Source organism: Carica papaya, chromosome 2, assembly GCF_054855325.1.
Source record: "Carica papaya isolate Zhongbai chromosome 2, ASM5485532v1, whole genome shotgun sequence".
In the NCBI taxonomy this organism is placed as follows: domain Eukaryota; kingdom Viridiplantae; phylum Streptophyta; class Magnoliopsida; order Brassicales; family Caricaceae; genus Carica; species Carica papaya.
Genome location: NC_142310.1, coordinates 31,758,661 through 31,773,083, shown reverse-complemented (window position 1 = coordinate 31,773,083; position 14,423 = coordinate 31,758,661).

The window sequence follows — 14,423 nt, the reverse complement described above, 5'->3', positions numbered from 1 at the left end:
TAGAGAACCCTTCGACAAACCGGCGGTAATAACCTGCCATCCCCAAGAAGCTGCGAATTTCCTTAACTGTTGTCAGCCTTTCCCAACCAAGTACCGCTTCAACCTTTTCGAGGTTCACTGATACCCCTTCCTTCGATATAACATGTCCTAGGAAGGCGGTTTGCTCGAGCCAAAATCCATACTTGCTCAACTTTGCATACAACTTCTTTTTCCTGAGTACCTGTAGGACTTGGGCAAGATGATGAGCATGTTCTTCTCTACTTTTTGAGTAGACTAAGATATCATTGATGAACACGATGACAAATTGATCCAAGAACTCTCTAAAAATCCTATTCATTAGATCCATAAAGATGGCCGGGGCGTTGGTTAGCCCAAACGGCATGACCAGGAACTCATAGTGTCCGTACCTGGTTCAGAATGCCGTCTTGGGGATGTCTTCTGTTCTTACCTTTACCTGATGGTAACCTGATCGTAGATCTATTTTAGAAAAGACCCGTGCACCCTGCAACTGATCGAAAAGGTCGTCAATTTGGGGAAAAAGATATTTGTTATTAATTGTTACCTTATTTATCCTTCTGTAATCAATGCACAGTCTCAACGTTCCATCTCCCTTCCTTGCAAAAGTAACCCCGGCACCCCAAAGGGAAACGCTGTGTCTAATGAAACCACTGTCTTGTAGCTCAATGATCTGTTTCCTTAGTTCTTCCATCTCGATGCGGCTCATTCGGTAAGGAGCAACCGAGATGGGCTGGGTACCTGGCTGTAAGTCTATGGTGAACTCGACCTCTCTGTCCACTAGTAGACCGGGCAGTTCATCCGAAAATACGTCTGGAAAGTCTCGGACTACTGGAATCTCTTGGATACAAACTTCTTTCTTGGGTTTACTTAGTTAGAGAAAATACAATATTAAGGCACTAGGAATTAAGAAAACTTGCCATCAGGGGAAATCAGTACTGAATGATTTTATTAACTTGTAAATGGCTCCTCGTTGGGAGGATTAAATACAATCTTTTTGTTAAAGCAGTCTATGGTGGCGTGATACGCCGCTAGCCAATCCATTCCTAGGATTACATCAAAATCCCCCGTGTCTAACCCTATCAGGTCTACCCTCAATTTCCTATCTGCTATCTCCACGGCACATGCCCTGTAGATAACCTCTCCTAGCAATGTCTCCCCCCTAGCAGTAGATACAAGCAATAATGAATCAAGTCTATCAGGTGATACACAAATTTTGGAAGCAAGAACATGTGAAACAAAAGAATGTGATGCACCAGTGTCAAATAAAACATGAGCAATGTGGCCAGAGATAGTATACATACCATGTACCACGTCCGGGTCTGCGTCGGCATCCTTCTGGGTAAGGTTGTAAACTCTGCCCTGGATTGGAGGCCTTCTTTGATTCTGGTTCCTAGGGCATTCCCTTGCATAGTGCTGGGCACTGCCGCATATGCAACAGGTGTTGCTGAGGCGGTAGCAGGGTCGGTCCCCGTGATCCCTACCGCAGTACTGGCAGATCTTCCCACGTGCTGCCCCCGTAGTCTGAGGAGGGGCCTGGATGGTGGGTCTGGGCCTCTTACTGGGTTGGACAGGCATGGTAGGTGCTGGCCTGCGGAGCGGGGCTGAGGATCGGGAACTCCCCGCTAGTTGAGGGTGGGTGTCGAAGCTCCTTTCTATGATCTGCGCCTTTGCCAGGACTGCTGAATATGTCTCGAGCTCCATCACCAGTAAGTGCTGTCTCATCTCCGGGCGGAGACCCCACTGGAATTTCCTGGCCTTTTGGCCCTCATCCATCAATGTCTCCGGGGCATGTCGGCCCAGCTCCAGGAACTTACGGGCATACTCCGACACTGTCATGTTTCCCTGGACCAATTGAGCAAACTCCATTTCCTTTAGGTGTTGGATGTGTTTAGGGAGATACTCCGCGTGGAAGGCCGCTAAGAACTGCTCCCAAGTAGCTGGTGTAGGCAGGGTGGTCCGCTTGAGCTCCCACCAGCGTACTGCTTCCCCTACCAGCATGTAGGAGGCAATGGCAGCCCTTTGCTCAGGAATTACTCCCAATGTCTCGAAAGCTCTCTCAGTCTCTACCAGCCAGTATTGGGCCTCTTCAAAAGAGGATCCCCCTGCAAAAGTAGAAGGGTTCAGTCTTCTGTACCTCTCTATGAAGCCGGGGTCGATCAAGGAAGGAGCGGGGTCCCGAGGTAGAGTGACTGGGGCCGGCTGAGGGTGAACTGGGGGACCCTGTGGTGGCACCTGCTGATGTGGTGGGGTATACTGGAATGTGCTGTGGCAGCGCTTGGTGGTACTGTTGCTGTGGTACCGGGTCGTACCGCGGCTGTGGTGCCGGGTGGTTCTGTGGAGGAACAGGCTCCTACCGGGGTGGCGCGGGATCAGCCTGCTGTAGCAGGGGCTCAACCTGCGATAGCGGAGGAGGTCTGGGTAACTCCGTTCTCTCCTCTTGCCTTTGCTGGGCAGCTACGAGAGCTTCCACCATCTCAAATAGTCTGTCTAAATCCTCCCGAAGCGAATTATCTTGGGCCGCTCGGTTTAGTGGGGGCCTTCCTCTCCTCATTTCCGTGTACCTGTATTCACAAGGAATGGTTGAGTAACAATATATCGGTGAGTATTTCTCTAAGGCGCTATTGTGTAAGGGATGAGTCCGAGAAAACCTGGCTCTGATACCAACTGTAACGACCCCGGAAATTTAAAATGAAATATGTATATTAAAAATGTCAAATGCGGAAGCGAAGTCAATATTTCGATTAACATCCCTTACACTAAAACCAAAAACGTGCTCAAAATATAAAAGATCAAACTAACTAAAAGAGAAACTCGAAAGTAAAAGCTATGAATATGACTATGGAGTCCTTAGGCGTCCCCTTCGTCGTCTTCCTGCGGAACGGGCTCGGGAACAATGTCTTCTTGATCTGAAATGATTAAATAAGGAATGAGCTACACTAGCCCAGTAAAGACATCACGATATCTCACCGTCACGGAGGTAAAGGTAGGTAGAAAACACAAAAAGACCAATGGAGCATAATTTACAACAAATCCTTTTATCAATAATAAAACCTTTACCATCCACTTACCTCGGTGAAATTCATAAAACAATATACGAAAGTAATAACATTATCATCATCATGAAATCATATAAACTGTATAACATAATACTTATCACGCTTTTTGTAATTCAATCATTACACAACATATTTTTTCTCTTCTACCAGCCTACTAGTATCCGTGGGGATCCATAAGGGTCCCGCTACCCGTGAACCTTTAACATTTACAACCTGATTCCAGGGCCGTCCCCATACCCCGTCCGGTATGGGTGCCAAAACACATAAGGTCTCCATACCCCGTCCGGTATGAGAGACCACAATCCTGGTAGGGTTCCCTACGGACCCGATCCGTCCACCATCTCCCAGGATATCTAGTCAGGCTGATCACATTATACAATTATCAATTTATATAACCTTTCATTCCCCTTTTCCTCAGTCAGCATCATCAATTCACACACAAACAAGCAAAACAGTAATTTATGCCAAATAAGACAACACACAGCATCGGTTACTCAGTCATCCAACCCATAATCAATAAAACAGTAAAATATGCACATAAAACTATGAAATGAAAACATCAGACCTCATACTGCATTTAAAACTGTAAAATAAGCCAAATAACAATTAACTGACAAACACACTAGACTTGGGCTCCATTAGCGACCTTAAGCAATTTCACACATTCGTTGATTCAAGAAATATCGTTTTATCATTATTGAACTTTAATACCGTGATAGAAAATATGGTGAGGGGTCCTTACTTGTTTCGGGGTCCGAACACGGCTCCACAGTGCGCCTACAGACTGTTCCCAATTTTCCCTGAATTTTTCCCAGGGAACTGAAACGCACTACTGATACCTGCACGTGTCCCAAAAAATTCTAAATTAGACCCAGGGCCCCTTTCGGCCAATATCGCAATTCCGGCACGGCGGCTCTGCCGTGCTCCGGCGACGATTCGCCTCGGGTTGGCCATTTTCAGCAGTTTTCGGTCGAATTCGGCCACACTTGCATCGGTCCCTGCGATAAAACAACCCTAGGGCCCTCGGGGGGCCAAAAAATTACGAAAAATCGAAGCTTACCGGCGGCGGTGCTCTCGGGTGCGGTGACTCTCCGGCGAGGTTCGTGTTTTAGTGATTCGGCTCCGATCAACCTGTAGAGAAAAGAATGGTGATCACGGTGATATAAAAATTGTATCAAACGGAGGCCGGGAAGGACCTCATCGGAGGCAAAAATCGAGGAGGGGCGCAGCGGCGCCGCTGGGTTTCAACCGTATTTTTCGGCCGTTTGACCGGGATTTTGGCTCCGATTTGGCCACAGGGGAACTCAGCATTGAAAAACGAGTCGGGAGTATGAAATTTACCTCAATCGGCGGTAAAAAAACTCCCCGGTGCGGCGGCGGGTGGCGGCGGCTGGCTCCTCCAGCGTCTGGTTCGTCTTCTCCGGCGAGGGCAGGTGGCTAGGGTTTTTGTGGTCAGGTGTGGGAGTTCTATTTATACCCTTTTGCCTTTTGATCTCAGCCGTCCATTTTGATTAAATCTGGGCCGTCCATTTTTTATTGAATCTGGGCCGTCCGTGTGCGTGCATCTGGGCCGTCCGTGCGATTGCATCTGGGCCGTCCGTGCGCACGCTTGATCTGGGCCGTCCGTGCGCGCGGGAACGCATCTGGGCCGTCCGATCGCGCGCACGCGGATCGCCCACGTGGTCCGTTCCCTGGTCGACATGGTCTTGCCACGCGGCAGGTCCTGGTTGGCAAGGGCTGCTGACTGGGCCGCTGACGTGGCTGCTGACGTGGCATTTTTTAAAAATTAAATTTAATAAATAAAATTAATAATATAATAACAAAAATACTCAAATTGTTTGGGCGTTACATTCAAGGCGTGGATAATAACGGTAAGTTCTAAGTCATTGGTGGGGTAATTCTTCTTATGACTCTTCAACTGTCTGGACCCATAAGTTACGACTTTCCCATGCTACATCATAACATAATCCAACCCCAGGTAGGAGGCATCACTATACACTGTGTATCCACCTGTCCCACTCGGTAGAACCAACATGGGTGCAGTAGTTAACCGTTTCTTGAGTTATGTAAAGCTCTTTTCGCAATTCTTATTTCACTCAAACTTGATGTTCTTCTTTGTAAGCCAGGTCAATAGAGCAGTTAGACTAGAAAATTCTTCAACAAACCTGCGGTAATAACATGCCATTCTCATAAAACTACAAATCTCCTTAACCAAGGTCAATTTCTCCCAACCAAGTACTGCCTCAACTTTTTTGGAGATCACTGATACTCTATCCTGTGATATGATGTGCTTTACGAAAGTAGTTTGCTTGAGATAGAACTCATACTTACTCAATTTTGTATACAATTTTTTTCCCTGAGAATCTGCAAAACTTGAATCAGGTGGAAAGCGTGTTCCTCTTTGCTTTTTGAATATATTAGGATATCATCGATAAACACAATGATGAACTGATCTAGAAATCGTCTGAAAATTCTGTTCATCAAGTCCATAAAAATGGCTGGTGCATTGGTTAGTCCAAATGGCATGACAAAGAACTCATAATGTATGTACCTGGTTCTGAATACTGTCTTAGGGATGTCTTTTGCCTTAATCTTTACCCGATGGTAACCCGAACACAAGTCTATTTTGGAGAAGACCTGTGCACCTTTCAACTAGTCAAAAAAGTCATCAATCCGAGGGAGGAGGTACTTGTTATTGATCGTGACTCTGTTCAATCTCCTATAGTCAATATATAATCTTAACGTTCAATCTCCCTTCCTTCCAAATGTGACTCTAACACCCCAAGGACACACTATGTCATATGAGCCTACTATCTTGTAATTTATTGATCTGTTTCCTCAGTTCTATTATCTCAACACAACTCATGCGGTAGGAGACAACCGAAATAGGTTGGGTGCCAAGTTAAAGTTTTATGATGAACTCAATTTTTTTGTCCACTGACAGTCCGGGTAGTTCATTAGTAAATACATCCGAAAAGACTCGGACTACCAGAATCTCTTGAATGAAAACTTTTTTTTTTTAGGTTTGCCTAATATAGAGAAGACAACCTAGTTAAAGTAGTATATAATAAGGAAATTATCATGAATTAATAATATTTAAAACTTTTATTAATTTGTAAATGGCTCTTCATTAAGAGATTTAAATATAAGTTTATTGTGGAAATAATCTGCAGTTGTGTGATACACTGCTAACCAATTATTTTTTAGAATTATATCAAAGTCCCCCGTGTCAATTTCTATCAGGTATGCACTCAGTTTTTTATATATTATATCTATGATACAAGATTTACATATAACCTCCCTTAGTAGTGTCCTACTTCCAATTGTGGACATAAATAGTACATAATCAAGTCTCTCAGATAATACATTCAAGTTTTATACAAAAACATGTGAGACAAATGAATGTGAAACACCAATATCAATCAAAATATGTGCAAGGTGATTAAAGATAATGTATGTACCATGTATCACGTTCGGGTTAGCTTCAGCATCCTGCTGGCTGAGGTTGTAAACTATGTCCTAGATAGGAGGTCTGGCATGATTCTGATTCCGCAGGGACTCTCGTGTGTAGTGTTGAGCACTCCTACATATGCTGTAATGCCTAAGTTTAAATTTAATGTAAATTAAATTTATCTAAATGCAATTTTTTAATTTTTTTAATCTTATTTTGGAGTGAAAATGAAATAATTTTGATGGAGGATGAAATTGAAAATAATTTCAGAAAAAATATGTGGAAATTTGGGTTCTTAGAGTATTTTTGAAAAAAAAAGAGAAACTGGGAGTTAAAATGCAGTTTAGAGAAGTTCTACCACGTCAGATGCCCAGTCAGAAGGGTTGATGAATCAGGACGCACCGCAAGGCAGCAGACGCTGATGCGGTGCCACGCGGGCGATCCACGTGCCCATGATCGAATAGCCCAGATGTGTTCCCGATCGAACGGTTCAGATTAGATCGCGATAGACGGTCTAGATTGGATCGCGATAAAGGTCTAAATTCACTCCATATTTAATTACGATCGGACGAGGTTACACCAAACACGATGGACGGTCCAGATCAAAAGCGGATGGATATAAATAACCCTCATCCACACTAAACCCTAACCTTAGCCGCCAGACCGCCTCACCGGAGAAGAAGACCCGGCCGTCGAGAAGGAGACTGTCGTCACCCGCCGCTGCATTAGAGCCCTTTCCGACTGCCAAAAAAGGTAAAAACTTTCTATTTTACTTAGAATTTAATTTTAAACACACCCATGACCAAAGCAGAATAAAAGAACCAGTCAATTGATCGAAAAACGAGGAAAAAGTCCGGCAGCACCGCCGCAGGAAATTTCACAAAATGCCTCCAACGAGCCTCTTCCCGATTCCTGTTCTACGTAATTTTTCTACCATTGTGATCACTATTTCCTTCTCTATAGGTTAATTGGAGCAAAACACCTAACTGCAACGTGAGTCGGAGGAGCTGCCGTACCGGAGAGCCCCACCGCCGATGAGTTTCAGTTTTTTGGATTTTTTTGGCCAACCAAGGCCCTTTAAAGTATTTTCTCACAGGAATTGATGCAGAATCGGCTGAATTCGACTGAAAATGATCGAAAACAGCCGACCCGAGGTAAACCGCCGTGCGAGAATTTTGAAATTGGCCAAGTGGACCTTAAGACTTATTTTGGATTTGTTTGGGATATTTGTAGGTACTATTAGCGTGTTTTAATTCTCGAAGAAAAATTCAGAGAACCCAGGAACCGTCCGTAGGCGTAGTCGAACAGTGTAGCTTTTCAGACATCGAACTGAGTAAGGATCCATCACCTTATTCCCTATAATAGAATTGAAGTCTAAATAAATAATAATACGGTATTTTATGTAAATTTAGAAAATGTGCAAAATTAATTATGGATTACTAATGGAGCCAAAACTGAAAATTATATACTGTTATTTTGTTAATTGTTTTTACAGCTTAAATGCATGATAGTACCTTATTAATTGATTTTATGACTTTGAATGCATGTATGGTTTATTCTATGTGTTTACTGCTAAATTGAAAAAAAAAAATGAAGGTTAAACGGTAAAAAAAATTATGTGATTAAGTGAATAGGTGAAAGGACAGCCTTACTGGATATCCTGAGAGATGGTGGATGGACTGGGTATATATTGAACCCTACCATGAACGTTGTCTAATACCGGATGGGGTATGGAGACTTGATAATTTGGCGCTCATACTGGATGGGGTATAGAGACAGTCCACTTCACACTCATACCGGACGGGGTATTGAGGTTTGGTAACTTGGCGCTCATACCGGACAAGGCATGGGGACGACCTGTAATTGAGAATGTTAAAGAAAAAGGTTCACGTGTAGCGATGACATCCCCATGAACCCCTATGGATACCAGCAAACTGGTAAAAAATAGTGATAGTTATTGTTTGATTTCTTGATGACGGATACATATTTATAATATGTGCATATTATTGATTATACGTGAAATCATGATCTACATAATATTATTGTCTGCATAGGTTATTTTTATAAATCCCACTACAGTAATTGGACGGTAAATAATTTTATAATCGGTAAATGAATTTGCTAAATTTAGTGCTCCATTGGTGGTTTTTGATTTTCTACCAACCTTTACTTCTCTATCGGTGATATAGTGTGATATCCTTACTGGAATAGTGTAGGTCATCCTTTATTTAACCATTTTAGATCAAGAGGATCAAGTTCCAGAGCTTGATCTGCAAGAGAATTGCGAGTAAATGCTAGTTTTCTTTATTACATTTATTTCCTTATTTCTTGTATTTTTTTTTTTGAAAAGACTGAATTCCGTAGCACTGTTTGATTCTTTAAGTTATTGTGTAAGGAATGTAAACCTTGAACATTCATTACACTTCCGCACTTAAATTATAATTTATTTTTTTGATATTTTTGAGGTCCTTATATATGCGGCAGGTATTATTGAGACAATAGCAGGGTCAGTTACTATGATCTTTGCCACAGTGCTGGTAAGTCCTGCCGCATTCTGTTGTTGGAGCATGAGGAGGAGCTTGAGTCACTAGTTTAGGCATCTTATTCTACTGAACCGGTATAGTGGGTCTAGGATTTTCCATTGCTGGAGGGAAGATACAAAGGTTCCTCTCTACTAACTCTGCCTTGGCCAAAATGACTAAATAGGTGTTGAACTCAGATACGTACAGTTGTTATATGATCTTAGGATGAAGACCCCTCTCGAACTTCGTTGCCTTCCTGCCTTCATCCATCATACTCTCAAAAGAATACTGGCCCAGCTCTATAAACTTTTGGGTATACTCCGACACAGTCATATCACCTTGGAGTAGATGTGCAAATTACATTTCTTTCAATTTTTTGAGGTGTTTTAGGAGGTACTCTGCATTGAAGACCATCAGAAACTATTCCCAAGTGTACGGAATGGGTAGGGTGACATGCTTGAGCAGTGCTACCAGCGACCTACCTTTCCCACGAGCATGTAGGTAGCGAGTACAACCTTCTATTCAGGAACCACCCCAAGAGTTGCGAATGCATTTTCTGTCTCAACTAACCAATACTTAGCTTCTTTGAAAAATGATGCCTCTGCAAAGGTAGATGAGTTTAGTCTTTTATATATTTTAATGTAATTTGGGTCCATCATGGGTAGAACTGGGTCCCATGGAAGAGAGATTGGATTGTGCTGAGGAGGGACCAGGTGGCCTTATGGCGATGATAGATGATACAGTGGAAGTACCAAATTGTATTGTAGCGGTACCGAATAATACGATGGAGGAGCATAATTGAACCTGAATGGTTTCAGATCTTCCCACTACAAGGGTAGCTCAAACTGTGATAGCAGGAAAGTGTCAAGTAGCTCCCTCCTCTCCTCCCGGGCCTGCTGGGCAGTGATGAGTCTCTCCAGCATCTCAAAGAGTCGATCAACATCCTCTCAAAGCAAAAACCGTCCAAGGCTACTCGGTTTAGTAGGGGCCTTCCTCTCCTCATATTCTTGTACCTGTATTTCACAATAAAGAGTTAAGCAATAATTTATATTTGGTGTTTTTAAGTTTTTTGTATTATAAATGGTTCCAAGGAACGCGGCTCTGATACCAACTGTAAAAGCCTGAAACTCAAATAAAATAAACTTATATTTTAAATGCGGAAGCGAACAATAAAGTTAAGGTTTACATTCATTATACAGTAAATTGGGATACTTAATATAGATATGAGAATGTCTCTTCTATATTATTTCATAAAAAGACAAAAGATAATTAAAAAAAATAAATAGATATCATAGGGGTTAATTCCACTAGCACTTGAAGGGAGTCCGGGATGTGCACTACTCACAACCCTTTTACTGATCGAGATTTGGATTTTGGTTTTCTTAATTTGAAATGGTTAATAAAAGGGTGAGCTACACTAGCGCAGTAAGAATATCACACTAATTACTGATACAAAAAACTAAATGTTGGTAAAAAAAAAGAAAACAACTAACGAAACCCTTACTTTAAGTAAATACATTTCACTTTAAAACGTTTTATTCAATACTTACTGCTACGATTTTTTCCAAAATCAACCTATAAAGATAAATAACCAAATGATATTTCAATTTTATGTATAGGATCAGCAATTTTGTTCTTTTCTAACCTACTTACTGGGACCTCTAGGGTCCATAGGGATATCCCTCTACTCGTAAATTCAATATCAAGACTTGACAATTAACCCGACTGTTCCTATACCCTGTCTGGTAATGGCTGCTAAAAACACTATCGCCTTAATACCCCGTCCAGTATGAGGGTGTACCATATCTCTCAATACTATTCTGGTATATGATTTTTTAGCCATGTCCAACTAAGGTAATGTCTACGATTGGATTCTTTATATACCAGGTCCGTCTACTCTTTCCCAAGATTCCCAGTAAGCTTTCATTTATTTAGATTCTTATCATCCAAACAATCACCAAAGCATACCAACGTCTCATTTTATATTCATCGATTTATTTAAACAATATTTAAGCAAGTGATATAGTTTAATATAACCGAATAATCAGGTAACTAGATAATTAGATAAACAATGCAGGAGGAACCAAATAAACCAAATAATCGAGAAAACTATAAAAACTATCAATTTAAATACGCACAATATGATAGTAAGCAGTTTAGGCAGTACAGAAAAATAAACAGGGAATCAGAACAAATGTGAACTAAGTGATTTCAGCTTCACTAGTAACATATAATTATTTTTAGAATTTTTGTAATTTTTCACAATACACACAGTTATCGATTATTAATCCTTAATTTACCGTAACAAATAATAGGGTAAGGGATCCTCACCCAGATCAGTATTTCGAAATATCGTACTATCTACTACGCCTTCTAACGGGTCCTGGGTTTTCTAAATTTTTTCTACTGGAATCAAAATATCCGCTACGTACCTAAAAATACCCAAAAAATCTAAAATCGGTGTTAAAAACATTTCCAGCCATTTTTAAGGTTCCAGCACGGCGTCAACACCATGCTCCAGCGTTGGCTCGCCTCAGCCTAGCCGATTTTGGTCCGTTTTAGCCAGTTTTGGTGGGTTTTAATCGGTTTTGACCAGTTTTATACGTATCCTTATAGAAAAACACGTTAGGGGCCTCGATTGAACAAAAAATCAAAAGAAAATAAACCTACCGGCAAGGGGATCTCTAGGTGCGGCGACTTTGCTGGTTCTCCTTTACGGCTGAAGTTTCTCCTTTAGCAAACCTATACAGAAAAGGACGATGAATACAATAGTGGAAAAATTATGTTAAACGGGAAATGGGGGCTCATCGGAGGAGTTTTAGGGTTTCAGCTGCGGCGGCTTCGTCGGGTTTTGCTTGCAGTTTTCAGCTCACCCGCCATTCCTTTTGCTCCGATAGGGAAACTCGAAATCAAATTTCGAGTGGGAAGGGGAAAATTTTTCATTTTTTTTACGGTTGGCTGTGGCGCCGGTGCGACGACGTCCAGGGGTCGGTCTCCTTCTTCGGCGTCACATTCTTATTCTCCGGCAGGGCAGGTGCGGCTAAGGTTAGGGTTCCCTGAGACGCAATGTTTAAATACCCATCCTGCGTTAATCTTGGCCGTCCATCCGCGTCGATACGGAGCGAGAAAAGTCGTCTGATCGTTGCTTGTTTAGGCTGATTGCGTGAACGAATCTAGATTATTCATTGCGATTGATCTCATCCATCCAATCGCGCATAAAGAGGGAATGCATCTGACCCGTCCGTGCGCGCAGGACGTGATTGTGACTGTCGGATCGCCAGGCACGCAGATCACCCGCATAACACCGATGTGAGCGTATTTTGCCACACAGTATGCTCTAGTTCGCCGTGGCTGCTGACTATGCTGTCCCACTTGGCCAATTTTTTTTGGTTGTAATTTTACTCTATGTTTTCTAGTTTTCTTTCAAAAGTACATCATTTGTTCAAATTTCACCTATTTTTAAAAAAATTATTTTTAATTTCATTCATATTTTATTTTTCTCAATAATTTGAATAAAATAACATTAAAATAAATAAATTAAATTATTTATATAATTTTTATAAAAAATATATATATATCCTAAACTAATTTTTAAGTCCGGATATTACACAAGATCAAGAGATCAACAACAAGATTTATTCATAACATGTTACAATTTGAGGAAAGGGATGAAAGAGAGGAAAAATATTTTTGTGTATTGAGTTGATCATGAAGATATACCTCTAAATATAACACTCGGCTCATCACGCAGATAATTAACAAAGCCTAAGCAAGAGTACTAAATTAATTTATAAACTAACTAATTTTATTATTATTGTCAGTATGTCAACTACTATATGGCGAAAAAGATACGTTTTCTTTGAAAAAAGAAAACGACATGCCAACTTATATATTTCACTATCAATAGCAAAATGTTATTTAGTTAAAGAATAATTGATAAAATCGATTTGATACTTAAATTTTTTCTTTTAGAATTTTAGACTAATAAATTATCAAGCTGTGTGTTAGAACTTTTATGAAAAAAATGTTTGACGGGTTTAGAATTTTAAGCAAAAAAAATTTAGTGAAGTGGTTAGGTACGTTATTTCTTGTAAATCATTAATATATTAGTCCCCAGTTAATATTTTTTTAAAAAAAAATTGGATGAGAATAAGATTCGAACTCGAGTCATTAAATTCAGTGAAGAATTATTACATGTGAAATGTTGAATAGCTTTAAAGAAGTGATTTAATCGAAAGCTCAAAATGAAAAATCTCACAGGTTGGATATTTCGAATATTCCTCCCCCTCACCCCAACACACAGGCTCAAGTTGACATTAATACAGTCATCAGAACTGATCAGCAGTCGGCCGAAGATCTCTTTTAAAATAACCAATTAAATGATGGCCACCTTCTAACGCCGAACATTCCCTTCATCCATTACTTATAATATATGTATATACACACGCACACGCGCCTGCTGCATTCAACAGACGACTAAAACCACAAAAAAAGAAAAAAAATATCAAGAGGGCATGAAAGATACCAATCGATATAAATATACAAATGTATTGAGGTAGTCAGAAAGAGAAGGAAATATCATGATCCATGCGAAACAACTTGGAAGAATAACATCATAAATTAATGACGATGATGATGCAACATTGTAAAATTGAAATAATAAAATTATAAATTAATCTACCAAATAAAATTTATTAGCTTCCAATCACCAGCACAAAATTTAATTTTCATAATTAAATTAAGGATAAATTATATTTTTAAAAATTTATCATTCAATTAAATTTCTTAAAAATAATTAATTTGTTCTTGGAAAAAAAAAACAAAAAACAAAAATTCATTTTTGTCAAGAAGAATACTTTTGCTTCTGCTTGTGCGGCGGAGGGGTATGATGGGCCGTGTCAGTAGCCCCATGAATGAGAAAATTGTGAAACTACGTCGTTTTTGTCTTGGGTTTAATGAAAGACTCAATTGCCTCCAAATTCTGGAGTAGGTGGGCCCCGGCTCCTTTCACCCTATCGTATTTATTCTGGGTAGTTGAGATGTTTAATTGGAACTCATAAAATAAGTACGTCAAAGTGACACGTGGATGTCAAATAATTATTAGATATTTAAATGTCAATTGTCAATCGTTTCATGAACAAATTATTTGGTATTTAAGCAGTATTATATGTATATATTTAAAGGAGAATTATTAAATTCACAAGGCAAAATGCACCATTTACAAGAAAATTATAAGCTACAGAAAAGTCAAAATCCAAGGCTGTTAGTTTTAATTAAAACGAAAATGGTTACGACATCCGACCCGACCCATTTCAAATAAACCAAACAGGACTGACTATATATATAATCTTACCAAGGCCATCAAAAAAGGTATTT